The sequence below is a fragment of the Triturus cristatus genome, chromosome 12 (assembly GCF_964204655.1).
Source record: "Triturus cristatus chromosome 12, aTriCri1.1, whole genome shotgun sequence".
Classification (NCBI taxonomy): domain Eukaryota; kingdom Metazoa; phylum Chordata; class Amphibia; order Caudata; family Salamandridae; genus Triturus; species Triturus cristatus.
In genome coordinates this window covers 637,704,062-637,723,931 of record NC_140595.1, presented here as the reverse complement: position 1 = coordinate 637,723,931, position 19,870 = coordinate 637,704,062, and the positions used below count along the sequence as shown (strand labels likewise).

Here is a 19,870-nt window from a genome sequence, read left to right as displayed (position 1 = left end):
ATGAGGCGTAGCAGGATGCCAGAAATGATGATGCAGCTGCGCAACGAACAAGCATGTGTTGTTGGTGGGTACAGTCTGTCTGTCCTGTATTTTGCATAGCCTACCAGCACGACCACTTCACCAGTTCTAACGATGTCCATGTGCTTCCCATGTAGGAGACGCTGGCTATCCCAACATGCCATGGCTGCTCACACCTCTCCGCAACCCCATCACGCCGGCCCAGCTCCGCTACAACACCGCCCATGGCCGGACAAGGCGAGTGATAGAGAGGACGTTTGGCCTGCTGAAGAGCCGATTTCGGTGCCTCCACAAGACCGGCGGCGCGCTCCCATATGCCCCTGCGAAGGTCTGCAAAATCTTCATGGTCTGCTGCATGCTGCACAACATGGCAGTTGAGAAAGCTGTGCCACTCATCCTGGATCAAGATGATCAGGACCATCCACCCGTGGAGGACGAAGGGCTTGGCAATGGGGCTAGTGATGTGGAGGATGTGGAGCCGCAGGAGGACATCCGGACTCGGCTCATACGCGACTTCTTTGCTTAATGGTGAGTACCAGTGTCTGAGTGTGCACACATTGCTCCACGTGTTGCATGTGTTGTGATGTGTGTCTCCACCTGCATGTATGGCACGTGAGTCAGAGGTGTGTGTGGGTGTGTCACTGGAGTGATGGTGGCAGTGATGGTTGTATTTCCCCAGTCATAATTGTGACCTAGCATGTTGTCATCCATACATGTGTCGAGTTCATGCACATGCAAGTGGCTGTGTTTTTTGTGGCTGACTTCTTGTGTGTCTCTCTTGCCCAGGTACTTGCGCATGGCGTCTGCTGGTTGCATTGTTGTGGCACTGCTATTCCTCATGGACACGTCATGGTGTGCTGACTCAGCGTTACACGCACGGACAAGTTTGGAAGTCTCCTTAGGGTAAGGGATGCATCAGGGGTGTATTGGGTGTGGCAGGTGTTCACGATGTATGCACACTGCTCCTGTCGATGTTTGGTTCCTCTGCAGACATGTAGCATCACCATGGGACACGACATGCAGCTGTGTACACCTGAATAGATGGTCAGACTGGTTGACAGTCATCAGTGATGGGATAGTGGATTGTGATGATGGCATCAATGTGTGTAACACTGCCCTCGGACACATACGGTTTGCATTGGCTTGACATGGTGTGGGACTTCTACATCAGCGGATCAATGGTGTATGGCAGTCTCTCCGTGAGCAGCTGTGGGTGTTTAGCTGTTAGCCGACAATTGTGTGCCAGTTCCATGGCTAACACGCATTTGTGCTGCAGAAGGGGGGTGCCAGTGTTGGACCCACATGTTACTCCACAAGAAGTGTTCATGTGTAATTCAAGTTGCCTCTGCAATCCCGAAAACATGACTAATAAAGGTGTCCCTATGCCTCCAAGGTGCCTCTTCTCAGTCAATGCTGGTGTGTTGCCACGGTGCATCCAGCATGTCTGGCATGGTTTTCCCGGATAGTGGCTATGTGTCGATGTGTCGAGTAGCAAGATGCAAGCTGTGTGTGTGGGCTGAGACTGTGTATTGGGCATGATGTCCATGACTGTGTGGGTATTGTGACATGTGCCATCCCCATGCATCCAACGTTGGCCAGGCCCCCATTCTCTGCATCCACCGGACTCAAGCTTGCAGGACATGGTTCTGCCACCTGTCTACACATACCTGGGTGCCCACCAGGACACTCCACATGATCCCTGACCTCTGCACATGACTGTTGCTGTACTCAATGTGTGTCAGCAAGGTTGTGCGGCCACCCCCTCAGCTGGTTGGGCCCATCACGGGTGTGTATGGTGCTCCATGTCTGTCTTGCCTAATACACTGTGACCCGTGTGTCCTGTGCCAGACTCAGGCCCCAGGGTGTGGATGGTTGAAGTCAAAAGAGAACTCAGGCATGTTTAGACTTTACAAGACACATGTAAGGTAATAATGCAACCAGCAGGCATCTTCTCTTCATGGTGTGATATTTTATTTTTGTGGGGGGGGGGGTATAACGTGAGGGGCTTTCCGGGAGTTTGGAATCCAAAGTTCAGTAGGGGAGTTGGTGTCCTTGCCATTGGAAATCCTCAGAGTCCATGCCACAGTCTTTGTCAACATTGGTCAGAGAGTGACCAGCAGGGCCATGTGGCAGAGAATGTCTCTTGATGCTGTGATGCTGTTGCTCCAGTGGGCCAGGTGCCAGGCCAGGTGTCCTGGGAGATGGTGATGTAGCGCCGACCCTCACGGTCCTTTCCGTGGATGACCCGGCCTCCTGCGGGGACCCTCAGAAGCAGGCCGTGATGATGTTTGGGATGCTCCGTCGGATGTCTCCTCCTCCTCCTGATCCCTCCCTGTGGGTGGTGATGTTCTCCGCCTTCTGGCACAGGGAGGGTTGCCCATGTTGTCGGCCATCCGACGGAGTGTATTGTGAATCCCCTGGAACACCGTCACTTGCTCAGCCTGTCTGTCCTCCATCCTCCGTTGGTGTTGCAGTAGACAGGCATGTTGCTGGGCCTGCTGGGTCTTGATCTCCTCGAGGATGGACACAACCTGGGCCATGCCCGTGGTGTCCTGCCGGTATGTGTCCAGGATGTTACGGACATGGGAATATACCGGTTCCCCAGCCAACTGGTCAGGCTCGCGCCTCCGCCGTCCTCCACTCCCACCACCCCTGCCCACTTGCACCTGGCCTGCCCTTGTGGGCACATCGGGTCTCCGGGACCCCTGAGGGGTGGCATTGGCGTTGTCGCCTGCCTCCTCCTGGGTGCCCGGGACACCGTGTCCCTCCTGGCCAGCCTGGCTGCATTGTGGTGTTGGGGCAGGGATCCTGGCTGTCTCCTGGGATGTGTCAGGAGTGGGGGTGGTGGTTGGCCCAGTTGTACCTGACGCAGGTGCTGCAGGTCGTTGGACACCAGAGGGGCCAGGTCGGTCGGGTCGGGTTCGTCCACGGAGTGGTGAGAGGCGTCGCTGCCGGTGGCTCCGTCATCCTGCAGAGCCGGGTCCTGTGAGTCTTCCCCCCCAGTGTTGGGGGGTGATCCACGACGTTGACCTGTGTGTGAGAGAGACAATGTTAATTTTGGTCCATGCAACATCCATGTTTCATCAGTTTCAAAGTTGGCACATTTCCTCTTGGAATTAGGATCTGTCTTGCATTCCACTCACAGTGCACTTGTGCATGGGTGTGTCCCTTGGGCACCACTTTGGCCCCTTTAACTATGTGTGGCACAGTCTTACTTGCTGCGTCAAGTGTGACTGCAGTCAGCAGTGGAGTGGGCAGGTGTGGCGAGCCATGCATTGGCGCCTTCCGTGTAGCACTGTACATGTGCACATGGAGTGGATCCACACACTTATATGATGCAGGTAGCTGTCGTTGTGCTCGTGAACAGGTTGTGACATGGCCCTGTGTTTTGCCATGGAGAAGAGGGGGGGTTCTGGCACTGGCCACCCTTGGCTACATGCACGCAGTCTACCTGCTGACGAGCAGACATTCGCACACACCACACGGCTGATTTGCTCTCCCTGTGTCTCCCTCCCTCTCTGTCCCCCTCTCCCTCCCTCTGTGTGTCAGCCTCCTCCCTCTGTCCGTGTCCCTGTGTCTCCCTCCCTCTCTGTCCCCCTCTCCCTCCCTCTCTGTCCCCCTCTCCCTCCCTCCGTGTGTCAGCCTCCTCCCTCTGTCCGTCTCCCTGTGTCTCCCTCCCTCTCTGTCCCCCTCTCCTTCCCTCTCTGTCCCCCTCTCCCTCCCTGTGTGTCAGCCTCCTCCCTCTGTCCGTCTTCCTGTGTCTCCCTACCTCTCTGTCCCCCTCTCCCTCCCTCTCTGTCCCCCTCTCCCTCCCTCTCTGTCCCCCTCTCCCTCCCTCTGTGTGTCACCCTCTGTCACCTCAGGCCAGCTTCCTGGGCACACACTGTTAGCAGATCTTTGAATGTCCCTTGGCTTGTTGATGTGAGTTTGTTTCCGATCTCCAGGCACCCATTGGGTGTAGTGTGTGTCTGTGCGCTGCTGCTGCTGTGGTGGTGTGTGCTGCCACTCTTTCACAATGTTGGCTGTTCATTAGCTGCTGTCATGTGCAAGAACGTGCCGTCACCCCCATGTGTTGATGCAAGGCGTCCGCCATTTGCTGGCGAGTCTTTCCTGTGTGGGGACACAGTGTTTGTCTGGCTGTGACCTAGGCCATATGGGCAGAGGGTATTGTTGTCTGCTTCTGAGTTGCACTATGTGGATTTTGTGGCCCACCCTCCCGCCATCCGGGTTACCGTGTCAGGTGTTGTTGTCTTCTGGGGCCTGTGACTTGACATTGTCCAGCTGGGTGCATGGGGCATGGTGGCGGCAGTGGCATGTGCGTGTTCATGGAGTGTGGTTGAGTCATGCGATAGCTTGGGGTGGTTGCGTGCCTGTTAGTGATTTTGGTTGTGGATGACGTTCCCCCCATGTGAGGTGCGTTGTTTGTGTACTCGCCCGGGTCTCGGAGTCCTTCTAATCCGTCCACTGCCTCCACCGGCAGTATGGCCATCACCCTCTCCTCCCAGGGCTGGTAGTGTACGGGTCTGCGGGAGGGCCCTCTGTCAGGTTCTACAGAGCTCCTCGGAATCCGGGTGGTGAAGAATAGAGTTCCACCTCCAGATCGCCTCGAGCTCCAACCAGTAGGTTACAGAGCCCAGAGGGGATCAGGCGAGGGACAGGGAAAGGGGAAGGGTCAGCAGGGAATAGGTCCTGAAACGAGAAAACAACATAACAACCAAACAATATGTAAGCCAACAGTCTACTCTCTGTTTGTCTCGCTAACGCCAGTGCTACCAACCATTTACTTCACAGCTCTCTCTCCGTGAGCATTGACATAAAATAAGCACCAAAACACAAGTAAATCATACAGTCTACTCTCTGTGAGTCTCGCTGAATCGCAATGAACTCTGCTGCCTGAACTCGAACCCCTACTTAAGGTCTCTCTCCTCTTCCCTCAATGGGGTATGTCCTGGGTGCCTTCCCGGGGTGATTCGGCTTCCGCGGTGAGAACACCGTCGCCTGGGATTCCTACGTTGTAGCGCTCCTTCCCCGGGATATCAACGCGCTAATGCTCACTCCTAAAGTGCCTGTTTCCCTGTCGTAGTTCAGGCCAAGTCTCGAGCTAGTTTCCTAATCCTGCTATCATTCGCACACCTGTGCGTTTTAATCAAACGTGGTTGCCTAATTCCACACCGCCCTGCTGGGATAGAATACCATACGCAGCAGTGATTTTCCTATGGGTTCTAGGAACAAGACGAGTTAATGAGATCCGCCCTGAGGGCCGTCCGCGGTATCTCCGCCGAGATACGGGTCTCTCACCTTCCTCCCTTCTTCCCGCTGTAGGCCTGTAAATACTCTCCCCGCCTGGTCGCCAAGCTCGAGGGACGGGGAAGAGTACTCCGCTGTTCCTCCTTCGGATGCGCCGTTCCGTATCTGCTTCGCCGTGGACGCCGAGCTCCAACCAACGAACAGGGTGATTACTGGAATTCAAAATAACGCACGCCTCCGTACGTGCGTGCCGGCCTTATGTAGCCGCCCACTTCCTGGTTCTAGGGTGGTTGGGACTTGTAGTCCCGAGACGCTAGGTAGGCGCCTTGGAACCTGAAACCTCACAGTAGGTCCTCCCCCCAAGCGCCTCCTAGAGCCAGGTTTTCCGGATGTCTGCCGTAAAACCTCCGAACCGCTGCAGGGGCGTGCACCGCGTCAGCAGGTTCCCAGGAATCTTCCTCCTCGGAGTACCCTTTCCAGGAAACTAAAAACCACACCCGACCTTTCCTGTACTTGGCGTCTCTGATGCAGGCCACTTCGTACTCCAGACCCCCATCCACCCACACCGGGGGGGGCGGTCTTCTGGCGGTCGTCAAGGCCGGTTTCAGTAAACTGCAATGGAATACCGGGTAAATCCGTAGAGATCCCGGCAACTTAAGCCTGTAGGCCACCGGATTAATCTTTTTCACCACCCGGTAAGGGCCTATGAACCTCGGGTGGAACACACTCCGCAGTTTAAACCGTGTATAACGGGTTGAAAGCCACACATGGTCGCCCACTTGATACTCCGGACCCGCTCTCCTCTTCCGGTCTTCCCATGTTTTGTACTGCAGTTTCGCTTTCTTCAACGCCCCCTGCGTGTGCTTGTGAATCCTGCGTAATGCTTGTAGCCTGGAATGAACCGCCGGCTGATCCCTCAGATTCTCCGGCCAGGACACAGGTAGGATTTTAGCCTCATAACCGAAATTGGCCTGAAATGGGGACCTCTTTATCGAACTATGCCATGCTCCATTATACGCTAGTTCGGCCATCCACAGCTTGGATACCCACGAATCCTGGGTGTGAGCCACGTAGCATCGTAAATACTGCTTTAGTGTTTGGTTCAGACGTTCCGTCTGCCCGTCCGACTGAGGGTGAAAGCTAGTAGACGTAGCTGATTCGATCATCAGGGCCTTACACCACGTCTTCCAAAAACTGGCCACGAATTGGGGGCCCCTGTCTGACACAATCACACCTGGTAACCCATGAAGGCGGACCACCTGGGACAATAACAGTTGCGCCGTTTGAGCCGCCGTGGGTAGGTTGTGGCAGGGGATGAAATGCCCCATCTTTGTCAAGCTGTCTATTACCACTAAGATGGCTGACTGCCCGTCATCCTCCGGTAGGCCAGTGACGAAGTCAACGCTGATTGCTTGCCATGGTTGGTGAGGAGTGGGTAACGGGAGTAATAGTCCTTTTCTCTTCCCTCTTTCACTCTTATTCCTGGCGCACACTTCACATGCAGCCACCCACAGCCGGAGGTCCTTTTGCATGTTGTTCCACCAGAAATGTCTGGCGACTGTCACCCTTGTCTTTTGCAACCCGGGGTGACCTGCCAGTGGGGAATCATGGCACCATTGAAAGGCCTGGCGTCGTAATATCTTCGTCGGGAGGAACAACTGTTGCCCTTGAAAAGGAAGCCCGTCCTTGAGGCGTCGGTTCGGTGCTCCTAGCCTCCAAGCCTCCCACCTTTCCACCGATCTACTGGCTCTTAGGTTCGTCAAAAAGTCCTCTGCCCTCACCACACAGATGACCTTGTCCGGGTGGATGATTGGCATAGGCGCTGGGGTGATGCATCCATCCGTTAGGTTCTGGCGGGATAAGGCGTCTGCCTTCCGATTTTCGGTGCCTGGGCGATAGGTGATGATAAAATCGTACTCGGCAAAAAAGAGGGTCCATCTCATTTGCCTTGGTGTTAAGTGGCGTGCTGTTTTCAAATACAGTAGATTCCGATGATCGGAGTAGACCACTACCTGATGTTGCGCCCCCCACAGGTAATGGCGCCATTCTTGAAACGCCCGTTTTATTGCCAAAAGTTCCTTTTCGGCAATCGTATAGTTGCGTTCTGCTTTGTCCAGCTTCTTCGACAGGTACGCCACCGGATGTAGCCGGCCTGTCTCCCGGTCCCTTTGGGACAGAACCGCCCCTAGTGCTTCCTCCGATGCATCCGCCTCAACGACGAACTGTCCATCCGCTTGTGGGTGTCGAAGGATGGGAGCTGTCATGAAGCTGGTCTTTAGTGCCTCAAACGCCTCCGTCGCCTCCGTCGTCCACCGGAAAGGTACTCCTTTCCTTAACAGTCGAGTAATGGGTACCGCTGTTAAGGAAAATTCATGTATGAATCTGCGATAATAGTTCGCAAATCCGAGAAAACACTGGACTTCCCGCACTGAACGGGGAATAGGCCAGTCTCGTATGGCTTGCACCTTCCTCTCCGACATGCTCAGCCCTTCTGGTGTTAGGATGACGCCCAAAAACTCCACTGTGGTGACCCCGAACTCGCATTTACTGAGTTTGCAGTATAAGCCATTGGTCCTTAGCTTTTCCAAGACCATTTTAACATGTGTGGTATGGTCCCGCTTGTCTGCAGAGTATATCAAAATGTCGTCGATATAGACCACTACTATGATATCCATGTACTCTCTCAGTACCTCGTTTAAGAAATACTGAAATGCCGCCGGGGCATTACACAGCCCAAACGGCATAACCAGATATTCGTACAAACCAAACCTGGTTTTAAAAGCGGTCTTCCACTCGTCCCCCTGCCGAACTCTTACCAAATGGTAGGCCCCTCGGAGATCCAAACGTGTGTACACCACTGCACCTCTTACTTGGTCTAGCAGGACACTGATCAGTGGCAACGGGTATCTGTTTCGTACGGTGTTTTTGTTTAGGTTTCGATAATCGCAACAGGCTCTCAATTCCCCGTTAGCTTTCGCTATGAAAAAGAGCGGCGAGGCAGCAGGGGAACGAGAAGGCCTGATGAACCCCAAGGACAAATACTTGTCCAGATACTCTCTTAAGTGGCGGGTTTCGGGATCGGACAAGGCATACACCCTACAAGACGGGACCACCGCTTCGTCTATCAGATCGATCCTACAGTCAAAGGGTCTATGCGGTGGCAACTGTTCCGCCTCCCTTTTATTAAACACTTCAGCATACTCTTCATACGCCGCAGGCAACTCTACATCCTTTTCAGCCGCTGTAGCCAAGCGAAAAGGACCCGCTAGCGCCAGGGCCTGAGAATGTGGCTCCTTTAAACAACTGTCGATACACTTGTGTGAGTCAAAGCGTACGGTTCGTTCCCTCCAGTTAACGGAGGGGTTGTGGCTAACAAACCAAGGCATCCCCAATATTACTTCGTATTGTGGCGCAGCTATGATGTTGAATTCTATGAATTCCTGCTGTTGTTGGTCTCCTTCATTCATGGTCATTTTTAAATCCCCGGTATGCATCGTGATGTTACCCGACTTGAGAGGTTCGCCATCTACAGCTAGAACCTCCTCCGGGGATTCCCTAGGTACCGCCTTAATGGATAGCAGATCAACCAGTCCTTTATCTATGAAGTTCCCTGTGGCCCCCGAGTCTAACATGACTAGTACCTGGTGCTCCTGTCCCCCTACCTCCAGTCCTGCGGTCAACACTATATGTGCTTCCGTGGCCGTGGACTTGGTATTGGCTAAGGACGGAATCCTCCATACTGTGGTCTCTGGTGGAGAAGAGGAAACCCGCTCTGGGGTGCTGTCTGCTGTTAGCTGCGAGGACACTGCCGCTTTCTTCCCTCGAAACGGTATCCCCGTATTTTTTGGTTTAGCAGGGCATTCTCGAACAAAATGCCCTCTTTTACCGCAGTACATGCAGAGCCCTAATGCTCTCCTGCTTTCTCTTTCCGCCTTGGTCAGTGCCGGTCTCAAGGCCCCCACCTCCATAGGTTCCGTATTAGGGGACACGGGGTTCATCTCTCTCCGTGGGGTTTTATTAACCATCCCACTCCCCTTGTACCTGTCACCCCCTCGTTCCGTCAATCGGCCATCTAGTCTTAAAACCAAATTCATCAAGGCCAGGCAGGTTACGGGTTGGGGGTCTATCTGTGCCACTATGTCCTTTAACTCCTCGCTCAGCCCTTGATAAAATAATGACATGCGTTTTTCTTCCGGCCACGCAGCCTCGGCCACCAATCTATTAAAGGTAGTAAGATAGGATACCAAATCGGTCTTCCCCTGTCTTAACGTCAACAGCTCTTTGTCAGCGCTGAACGTCGTCGTGCGTCTATCGAACACCCCTTCGAACGCCAACCTAAAGGCGTCCCAATCGGAGAGGACTGCGTCATTATTCCTGACTATGGGAACCGCCCATGATGCGGCGTCCCCTATTAGATAAGAGATGGCGAACGCCACCCTAGAATGGTTGGTGGGAAAAGACGAGGGTCTGCAAGAGAAATGCAATAACACCTGCGTGAGGAAGATCTGTACCTTTTGTGGGTCACCCGCATACCGTTCTGGACTGGCCAAAGGAATGGGAGGGGGTACGGACACGTGTATCTGTTTCCCAACAGGCGCGGCTACGTCAAACGGATTGCGTGACAGCCGGTCTACCTTGTCCCGTAAGGCCGTTGCCTCTACCCGGGAAGCCACCAGTTCTTGCTGAACCAATGTCAAAGCCTGCAACACATCTTCTAATGAGGTCATACTCTATTCTGCCTCCCCCCCCGGACCGGGAGGAGCACCGAACTTGGGTGCGTTATTCTGTCAGGTTCTACAGAGCTCCTCGGAATCCGGGTGGTGAAGAATAGAGTTCCACCTCCAGATCGCCTCGAGCTCCAACCAGTAGGTTACAGAGCCCAGAGGGGATCAGGCGAGGGACAGGGAAAGGGGAAGGGTCAGCAGGGAATAGGTCCTGAAACGAGAAAACAACATAACAACCAAACAATATGTAAGCCAACAGTCTACTCTCTGTTTGTCTCGCTAACGCCAGTGCTACCAACCATTTACTTCACAGCTCTCTCTCCGTGAGCATTGACATAAAATAAGCACCAAAACACAAGTAAATCATACAGTCTACTCTCTGTGAGTCTCGCTGAATCGCAATGAACTCTGCTGCCTGAACTCGAACCCCTACTTAAGGTCTCTCTCCTCTTCCCTCAATGGGGTATGTCCTGGGTGCCTTCCCGGGGTGATTCGGCTTCCGCGGTGAGAACACCGTCGCCTGGGATTCCTACGTTGTAGCGCTCCTTCCCCGGGGATATCAACGCGCTAATGCTCACTCCTAAAGTGCCTGTTTCCCTGTCGTAGTTCAGGCCAAGTCTCGAGCTAGTTTCCTAATCCTGCTATCATTCGCACACCTGTGCGTTTTAATCAAACGTGGTTGCCTAATTCCACACCGCCCTGCTGGGATAGAATACCATACGCAGCAGTGATTTTCCTATGGGTTCTAGGAACAAGACGAGTTAATGAGATCCGCCCTGAGGGCCGTCCGCGGTATCTCCGCCGAGATACGGGTCTCTCACCTTCCTCCCTTCTTCCCGCTGTAGGCCTGTAAATACTCTCCCCGCCTGGTCGCCAAGCTCCGAGGGACGGGGAAGAGTACTCCGCTGTTCCTCCTTCGGATGCGCCGTTCCGTACCTGCTTCGCCGTGGACGCCGAGCTCCAACCAACGAACAGGGTGATTACTGGAATTCAAAATAACGCACGCCTCCGTACGTGCGTGCCGGCCTTATGTAGCCGCCCACTTCCTGGTTCTAGGGTGGTTGGGACTTGTAGTCCCGAGACGCTAGGTAGGCGCCTTGGAACCTGAAACCTCACACCCTCCTCCAGTGGCGTTGGCCTGGTTGTGTTCCTCCTGCATCTTGGCTCGGACCCTCCTCCGCAGATCGTACCACCTGGATTGGCATTCATGCCTGGTCCTTCTGGTGTCCCCAACAGCATTCACAGCATCGATGATGGTCTGCCACATGGCTGTTTTAGCTGCCATGCTGGTGTTTCTGACCAATGTTCCAAAGAGCTGTGGCTCGACTGAGGATTTCATCAACAAGAACCTCCAACTCTCGGTTACTGAACTTTGGATTCTTGGTAGTGGGCATGGTGAGGGGTGTAGGTGTGGATGGTGGGGGGTGTGTGTGGATGGTGGGGGGGTGTGGATGGTTGTGGGTGTGTGGGTGTGGTTGTGCAGGTGTGTGTGTGTGTGAATGTGATGAGGGGGTGTTTGTGAAGGTGGTTGTGTGAAGGTGTGCAAGTGTAAGGTGTGGTGAAGCTTGTAGTATGGTGCTGTAGGTTGTCTGTGGTGTCTGGCAGCAGTGAGTCTGTTGCAAAGGCTCATGGTTTGTGTGTGTGGGCCCTTTTTATTGGTCCATTGGTGGGTGTGGCTGTGTTTGAAGTTTGGGTGGTGTATTGGGCCTCTGTTTGTTTTTGGCAGTTGCAGGTCAGTGAATGTGTTATTTTAGTGGTTGTTGGACATGTTTAGTGGCTTAGTGCCATTCGAATGGTGTATTCTTGTGTTGTTTTGGTTTGTCCTGGTTGTGTACGTGCGTTTTTAGCGTGTGTACGGTGTGTACATGGGCCATTTGGTTGTACGGTGCTGTCCTTGTGTGTGGCTTGGTACGACTCGTACATGCGGTTGTGATGTTGGGGCATGGGGTGCGCTCCGTACTTAGGAGGTTGTGGTGGGGGTGCGACTCGAACGTACAGGGGTGTGGGTACACGGGGGTACGACACGTACAGGGGTGGGGGTACGACTCTAACGTACAGGGGTGTGGGTACACGGGGGTACGACACGTACAGGGGTGGGGGTACGACTCTAACGTACAGGGGTGTACATAGACGGTGGTACGACACGTACAGGGGTGGGGGTACGACTGGAACGTACTGGGGTGTACATAGACGGGGGTACGACACGTACAGGGGTGGGGGTACGACTGGAACGTACTGGGGTGTACATAGACGGTGGTACGACACGTACAGGGGTGGGGGTAGGACTCGAACGTACAGGGGTGTGGGTACACGGGGGTACGACACGTACAGGGGTGGGGGTACGACTGGAACGTACTGGGGTGTACATAGACGGTGGTATGACACGTACAGGGGTGGGGGTAGGACTCGAACGTACAGGGGTGTACATAGACGGTGGTACGACACGTACAGGGGTGGGGGTACGACTGGAACGTACTGGGGTGTACATAGACGGTGGTACGACACGTACAGGGGTGGGGGTAGGACTCGAACGTACAGGGGTGTACATAGACGTTGGTACTACACGTACAGGGGTGGGGGTAGGACTCGAACGTACAGGGGTGTACATAGACGGTGGTACGACACGTACAGGGGTGGGGGTACGACTGGAACGTACTGGGGTGTAGGTACACGGTGGTACGACACGTACAGGGGTGGGGGTACGACTGGAACATACTGGGGTGTACATAGACGGGGTACGACACGTACAGGGGTGGGGGTACGACTGGAATGTACTGGGGTGTACATAGACGGTGGTACGACAAGTACAGGGGTGGGGGTACGACTGGAACGTACTTGGGTGTACATAGACGGGGGTACGACACGTACAGGGGTGGGGGTAGGACTCGAACGTACAGGGGTGTACATAGACAGTGGTACGACACGTACAGGGGTGGGGGTACGACTGGAACGTACTGGGGTATACATAGACAGTGGTACGACACGTACAGGGGTGGGGGTACGACTGGAACGTACTGGGGTGTACATAGACGGTGGTACGACACGTACAGGGGTGGGGGTACGACTGGAACGTACTGGGGTGTACATAGACAGGGGTACGACACGTACAGGGGTGGGGGTACGACTGGAACGTACTGGGGTGTACATAGACGGTGGTACGACACGTACAGGGGTGGGGGTACGACTGGAACATACTGGGGTGTACATAGACAGGGGTACGACACGTACAGGGGTGGGGGTACGACTGGAACGTACTGGGGTGTACATAGACGGTGGTACGACACGTACAGGGGTGGGGGTAGGACTCGAACGTACAGGGGTGGGGGTACACGGGGGTACGACACGTACAGGGGTGGGGTACGACTGGAACGTACAGGGGTGTACATAGACGGTGGTACGACACGTACAGGGGTGGGGGTACGACTGGAACATACTGGGGTGTACATAGACAGGGGTACGACACGTACAGGGGTGGGGGTACGACTGGAACGTACTGGGGTGTACATAGACGGTGGTACGACACGTACAGGGGTGGGGGTACGACTGGAACGTACTGGGGTGTACATAGACAGGGGTACGACACGTACAGGGGTGGGGGTACGACTGGAACGTACTGGGGTGTACATAGACGGTGGTACGACACGTACAGGGGTGGGGGTACGACTGGAACATACTGGGGTGTACATAGACAGGGGTACGACACGTACAGGGGTGGGGGTATGACTGGAACGTACTGGGGTGTACATAGACGGTGGTACGACACGTACAGGGGTGGGGGTAGGACTCGAACGTACAGGGGTGTGGGTACACGGGGGTACGACACGTACAGGGGTGGGGTACGACTGGAACGTACAGGGGTGTACATAGACGGTGGTACGACACGTACAGGGGTGGGGGTACGACTGGAACGTACTGGGGTGTACATAGACAGGGGTACGACACGTACAGGGGTGGGGGTACGACTGGAACGTACTGGGGTGTACATAGACGGTGGTACGACACGTACAGGGGTGGGGGTACGACTGGAACATACTGGGGTGTACATAGACAGGGGTACGACACGTACAGGGGTGGGGGTACGACTGGAACGTACTGGGGTGTACATAGACGGTGGTACGACACGTACAGGGGTGGGGGTAGGACTCGAACGTACAGGGGTGGGGGTACACGGGGGTACGACACGTACAGGGGTGGGGTACGACTGGAACGTACAGGGGTGTACATAGACGGTGGTACGACACGTACAGGGGTGGGGGTACGACGAACATACTGGGGTGTACATAGACAGGGGTACGACACGTACAGGGGTGGGGGTACGACTGGAACGTACTGGGGTGTACATAGACGGTGGTACGACACGTACAGGGGTGGGGGTACGACTGGAACGTACTGGGGTGTACATAGACAGGGGTACGACACGTACAGGGGTGGGGGTACGACTGGAACGTACTGGGGTGTACATAGACGGTGGTACGACACGTACAGGGGTGGGGGTACGACTGGAACATACTGGGGTGTACATAGACAGGGGTACGACACGTACAGGGGTGGGGGTACGACTGGAACGTACTGGGGTGTACATAGACGGTGGTACGACACGTACAGGGGTGGGGGTACGACTGGAACGTACTGGGGTGTACATAGACAGGGGTACGACACGTACAGGGGTGGGGGTACGACTGGAACGTACTGGGGTGTACATAGACGGTGGTACGACACGTACAGGGGTGGGGGTACGACTGGAACATACTGGGGTGTACATAGACAGGGGTACGACACGTACAGGGGTGGGGGTACGACTGGAACGTACTGGGGTGTACATAGACGGTGGTACGACACGTACAGGGGTGGGGGTAGGACTCGAACGTACAGGGGTGTGGGTACACGGGGGTACGACACGTACAGGGGTGGGGTACGACTGGAACGTACAGGGGTGTACATAGACGGTGGTACGACACGTACAGGGGTGGGGGTACGACTGGAACGTACTGGGGTGTACATAGACAGGGGTACGACACGTACAGGGGTGGGGGTACGACTGGAACGTACTGGGGTGTACATAGACGGTGGTACGACACGTACAGGGGTGGGGGTACGACTGGAACATACTGGGGTGTACATAGACAGGGGTACGACACGTACAGGGGTGGGGGTACGACTGGAACGTACTGGGGTGTACATAGACGGTGGTACGACACGTACAGGGGTGGGGGTAGGACTCGAACGTACAGGGGTGGGGGTACACGGGGGTACGACACGTACAGGGGTGGGGTACGACTGGAACGTACAGGGGTGTACATAGACGGTGGTACGACACGTACAGGGGTGGGGGTACGACTGGAACATACTGGGGTGTACATAGACAGGGGTACGACACGTACAGGGGTGGGGGTACGACTGGAACGTACTGGGGTGTACATAGACGGTGGTACGACACGTACAGGGGTGGGGGTACGACTGGAACGTACTGGGGTGTACATAGACAGGGGTACGACACGTACAGGGGTGGGGGTACGACTGGAACGTACTGGGGTGTACATAGACGGTGGTACGACACGTACAGGGGTGGGGGTACGACTGGAACATACTGGGGTGTACATAGACAGGGGTACGACACGTACAGGGGTGGGGGTACGACTGGAACGTACTGGGGTGTACATAGACGGTGGTACGACACGTACAGGGGTGGGGGTAGGACTCGAACGTACAGGGGTGTGGGTACACGGGGGTACGACACGTACAGGGGTGGGGTACGACTGGAACGTACAGGGGTGTACATAGACGGTGGTACGACACGTACAGGGGTGGGGGTACGACTGGAACATACTGGGGTGTACATAGACAGGGGTACGACACGTACAGGGGTGGGGGTACGACTGGAACGTACTGGGGTGTACATAGACGGTGGTACGACACGTACAGGGGTGGGGGTAGGACTCGAACGTACAGGGGTGGGGGTACACGGGGGTACGACACGTACAGGGGTGGGGGTACGACTGGAACGTACTGGGGTGTACATAGACGGTGGTACGACACGTACAGGGGTGGGGGTAGGACTCGAACATACAGGGATGTACATAGACGGTGGTACAACACGTACAGGGGTGGGGGTACGACTGGAACGTACTGGGGTGTACATAGACGGTGGTACGACACGTACAGGGGTGGGGGTAGGACTCGAATGTACAGGGGTGTACATAGACGGTGGTACGACACGTACAGGGGTGGGGATACGACTGGAACGTACTGGGGTGTAGGTACACGGTGGTACGACACGTACAGGGGTGGGGGTACGACTGGAACGTAGTGGGGTGTACATAGACGGGGGTACGACACGTACAGGGGTGGGGGTATGACTGGAACATACTGGGGTGTACATAGACGCTGGTACGACACGTACAGGGGTGGGGGTACGACTGGAACGTACTGGGGTGTACATAGACGGGGGTACGACACGTACAGGGGTGGGGGTAGGACTCGAACGTACAGGGGTGTACATAGACGGTGGTACGACACGTACAGGGGTGGGGGTACGACTGGAACGTACTGGGGTATACATAGACGGTGGTACAACACGTACAGGGGTGGGGGTAGGACTCGAACGTACAGGGGTGTAGGTACACGGGGGTACGACACGTACAGGGGTGGGGGTACGACGAACATACAGGGGTGTACATAGACGGTGGTACGACACGTACAGGGGTGGGGGTACGACTGGAACGTACTGGGGTGTACATAGATGGGGGTACGACACGTACAGGGGTGGGGGTTGGACTCGAATGTACAGGGGTGTAGGTAGACGGGGGTACGACACGTACAGGGATGGGGGTACGACTGGAACGTACAGGGGTGTACATGAACGGTGGTACGACACGTGCAGGGGTGGGGGTACGACTGGAACGTACTGGGGTGTACATAGACGGTGGTACGACACGTACAGGGGTGGGGGTAGGACTCGAACGTACAGGGGTGTACATACAAGGGTGGGGGTGTACATACACGGGGGGTACGTGTCAGACGTACGGGGGTGGGGGGGGGAGTGTTGGGCACGTATGCGGGCACATGTCTCCATGGTTGCTATGGGAGTTCGGTGCGGACGGTGTGTTTTTCCATACGGTTGTGAAATCGGACGCACAGGATGGATCGTGATTCCTCGGTCGGACTTCGCCTTTCACATTTGTACGCTAAATCGTCCGAGGACGTGTCGGACACATTTTCCGACCCGAGGACGTGTGGGGAATGATTCCCAATGCGGTTCGTATGGACTTTTTACCATGCGAATCGCGATTGCCAGTTCGTACGGCACTTGTACGATTCGTACGGTAAAAAGACCGGATACGAGTCACACGGGGAATTTTTTTACCGGATCGTAATTGGCACCATAGTGTTTAATTATAGACATGCAGGTTTTATTGTCTACAATATGGTAATGAAGACAATTGTTGTGATTAATATTGGATACTTTAGTATATTTGTAATAAACATTGTTTTTAATTAAATATATATATACTTATAATATTAGTAAAATTGTCTTTTTTAAATATAGTTTGCAATTTTAAATGTGTAATTGAATTTTCAATAGGTAATTAGGTGGGTCTGGTGGCTCAGTACTATTGGGTAACAATAAACACCTGTTAGCACCAAGATACCTAAGAGTTAATGTGCGATCTACAAATACCTATGTTAAGTAGTTTATAATTCAGTAGGGAGATATTGGGTTTTTAGGGGAATATGGTGGGAGGGTAATTACATTTTAACAATTTTTTTATTGTTAATTAATGTATGGTAAATTCAATATATAAATGGTCAGTATGTATCAAGTTCAAGTTGATTGCATAATTAATACAAATTATTACAATTCACATTTAATATAAAAGCAGTGCTTGTTATAAACTTACATTCGTGAATATTTAATTTCAGTATGTAATGTTTTAATTGTTCTTTCATTTATTTGGGTTTAAGTTTAGATTTTTAATTTATATTTTTTATGGTATAATTAGTTATAGATAATTTAGCAGCATGTTCAGTTTGTAGGGGAATAGAGTGAGAAATTATTTAAATGAAAATAGTTTTCTTAATTAATTTTTTGTTATTTAAATATTTAATGTATACATCATTATATAATTTTTCATTGAATCTTTAAAATGAAAGAATAGTTTTATTTAGACTATGCAAGAAATAATTAGTAATACATATCAGCAAGTGTATATTATATTATATTTATGTTTAATTAATTTTAATTATTGTTTTATTTATATTTTAATGTATCTTCTTGGTGTTTGTGGGTTTTTCAGTAGTATTGAGAGAAGTGAATTCTACGTATGTTTATTTAAATATTTCATTTAATTATGCATTTATTTTGTATATTTATAATACATTGTGCATTTTATTTAAATGTGCACAATATATGTTCACTAATTTATCTATGGTTAGTCATTTTATGTTTTTAGGTATTTAAATATTTTTTTTAATGACTGTATTGGATAGGTATATGTAACCTTTCTGAAGTCTAACACTTTCCCTACTGTTGCTTAAATTGGGGTGGGAACAGTAAGTCTAGTCCATCCAATTCATATGCTTTCCTTATTATTCCTTAATTGGGGTGGGGCTAGTTAATATAACCCTTACAAAGTCCAACACTTTCCCTACTGTTGCTTTGGATGGAAGGAGAATTGTAAATATAACCCCTTTGAAGTCCAACACTTTTCCTTCTGTTTTATCTATATATTGGGGTGGGAATAGCAAATCTAATCCTTTTGAAGTCCAACACTTTCCCAGCTGTTGCTTACATTGCAGTGGGAATAGTAAATCTAACCTCACTGAAATTCAGCATTTTCTCTGCTTTTGCTTAGGGTGGAATGGGAATAGTAAATTTGACCCCTTCAGAGGTTCAACACCTTCCCTACTGTTGTTTAGACTGGAGTGAAAATGGTCATTTGAACCCATCTGAAGTCCAACACTTTCCCTACTGTTACTTAGATTGGAGTGAAAGTAGCAAACACTGACCTTCTAGTGGACTTGATCCCTTCATAGCAAAGCTCTGCCTGGTAGCTGCTGCTGCCCCTGCTCCTGCTGCTGACCCTTGGTCAGGAGCTCGAGGCCCACCTCCACCTGCAGACCCCTGCCTGCGCTTCATATCTGGTGGTTTAGTGGTAGAGCGTCACTGCTCTGCTGCTGGGCTGTCCCTCTGCCTCTCTTTTCTGATTTCTGCCTTTATTCAGCTTTTATTTTTTTTACCTTTTCTTTCCTTTGTTTGCCACCCTTGTTCCTGTTGCTGTGATCCCCATGGCCTGACCCCTCCAGTGACCCTTCCTCTCCTACATTTCCTGCCTCTTAGCTGTCCAGCCCCCAGAACAATTTAATGGCAGCTGCTGCGCGGCTGCACCACTGGGATGCCAAAGGCAGGCCTGTCTGCACCTCTCTGTGCCTGGACCATGCCCAGTGCCAGGGACCCTGGTTCTCGGACCTTCCACCGCTATGATGCCAGCACCCTCCTCACCCACAACTCAGAACGCCATCACACCTGCAACCTCGCATCACTGAAGACCCAAGGACCCTTCTTCTGATGGAGCAGGGTTTTTCTTCAAAATTGAATACCTGTTTCATTTTCGCATGTTATAATTAAAAGTACTACTGATTAATTATTAACTATTAAAAGTTTGTCAAATGTTGTCTAACCAACCTTATTAACAAGAGAATTACACGTGGGAATGCATTGCATGGCTAAAATAATAAGTGAACTAAGTTGGTGAGCAAACTGACAGAAATCGATGTTGCTTATGTGATGTTATCGTGTTTGCGCTTATAATTAATATGCATTAATGGCTTTTGATGTTGCAAATGGCTAGATAAATACATACACATAAGGGTATTAGCAGGGG

At 52.7% G+C, this 19,870-nt stretch overlaps 1 protein-coding gene across 1 annotated transcript in view; it reads left to right on the top strand.

Moving 5' to 3' along the window:
- Positions 1-19,870, top strand: part of LOC146776455 (uncharacterized) — a 228,479-nt gene that overhangs the window by 208,147 nt on the left and 462 nt on the right. The window lies entirely within an intron of this gene.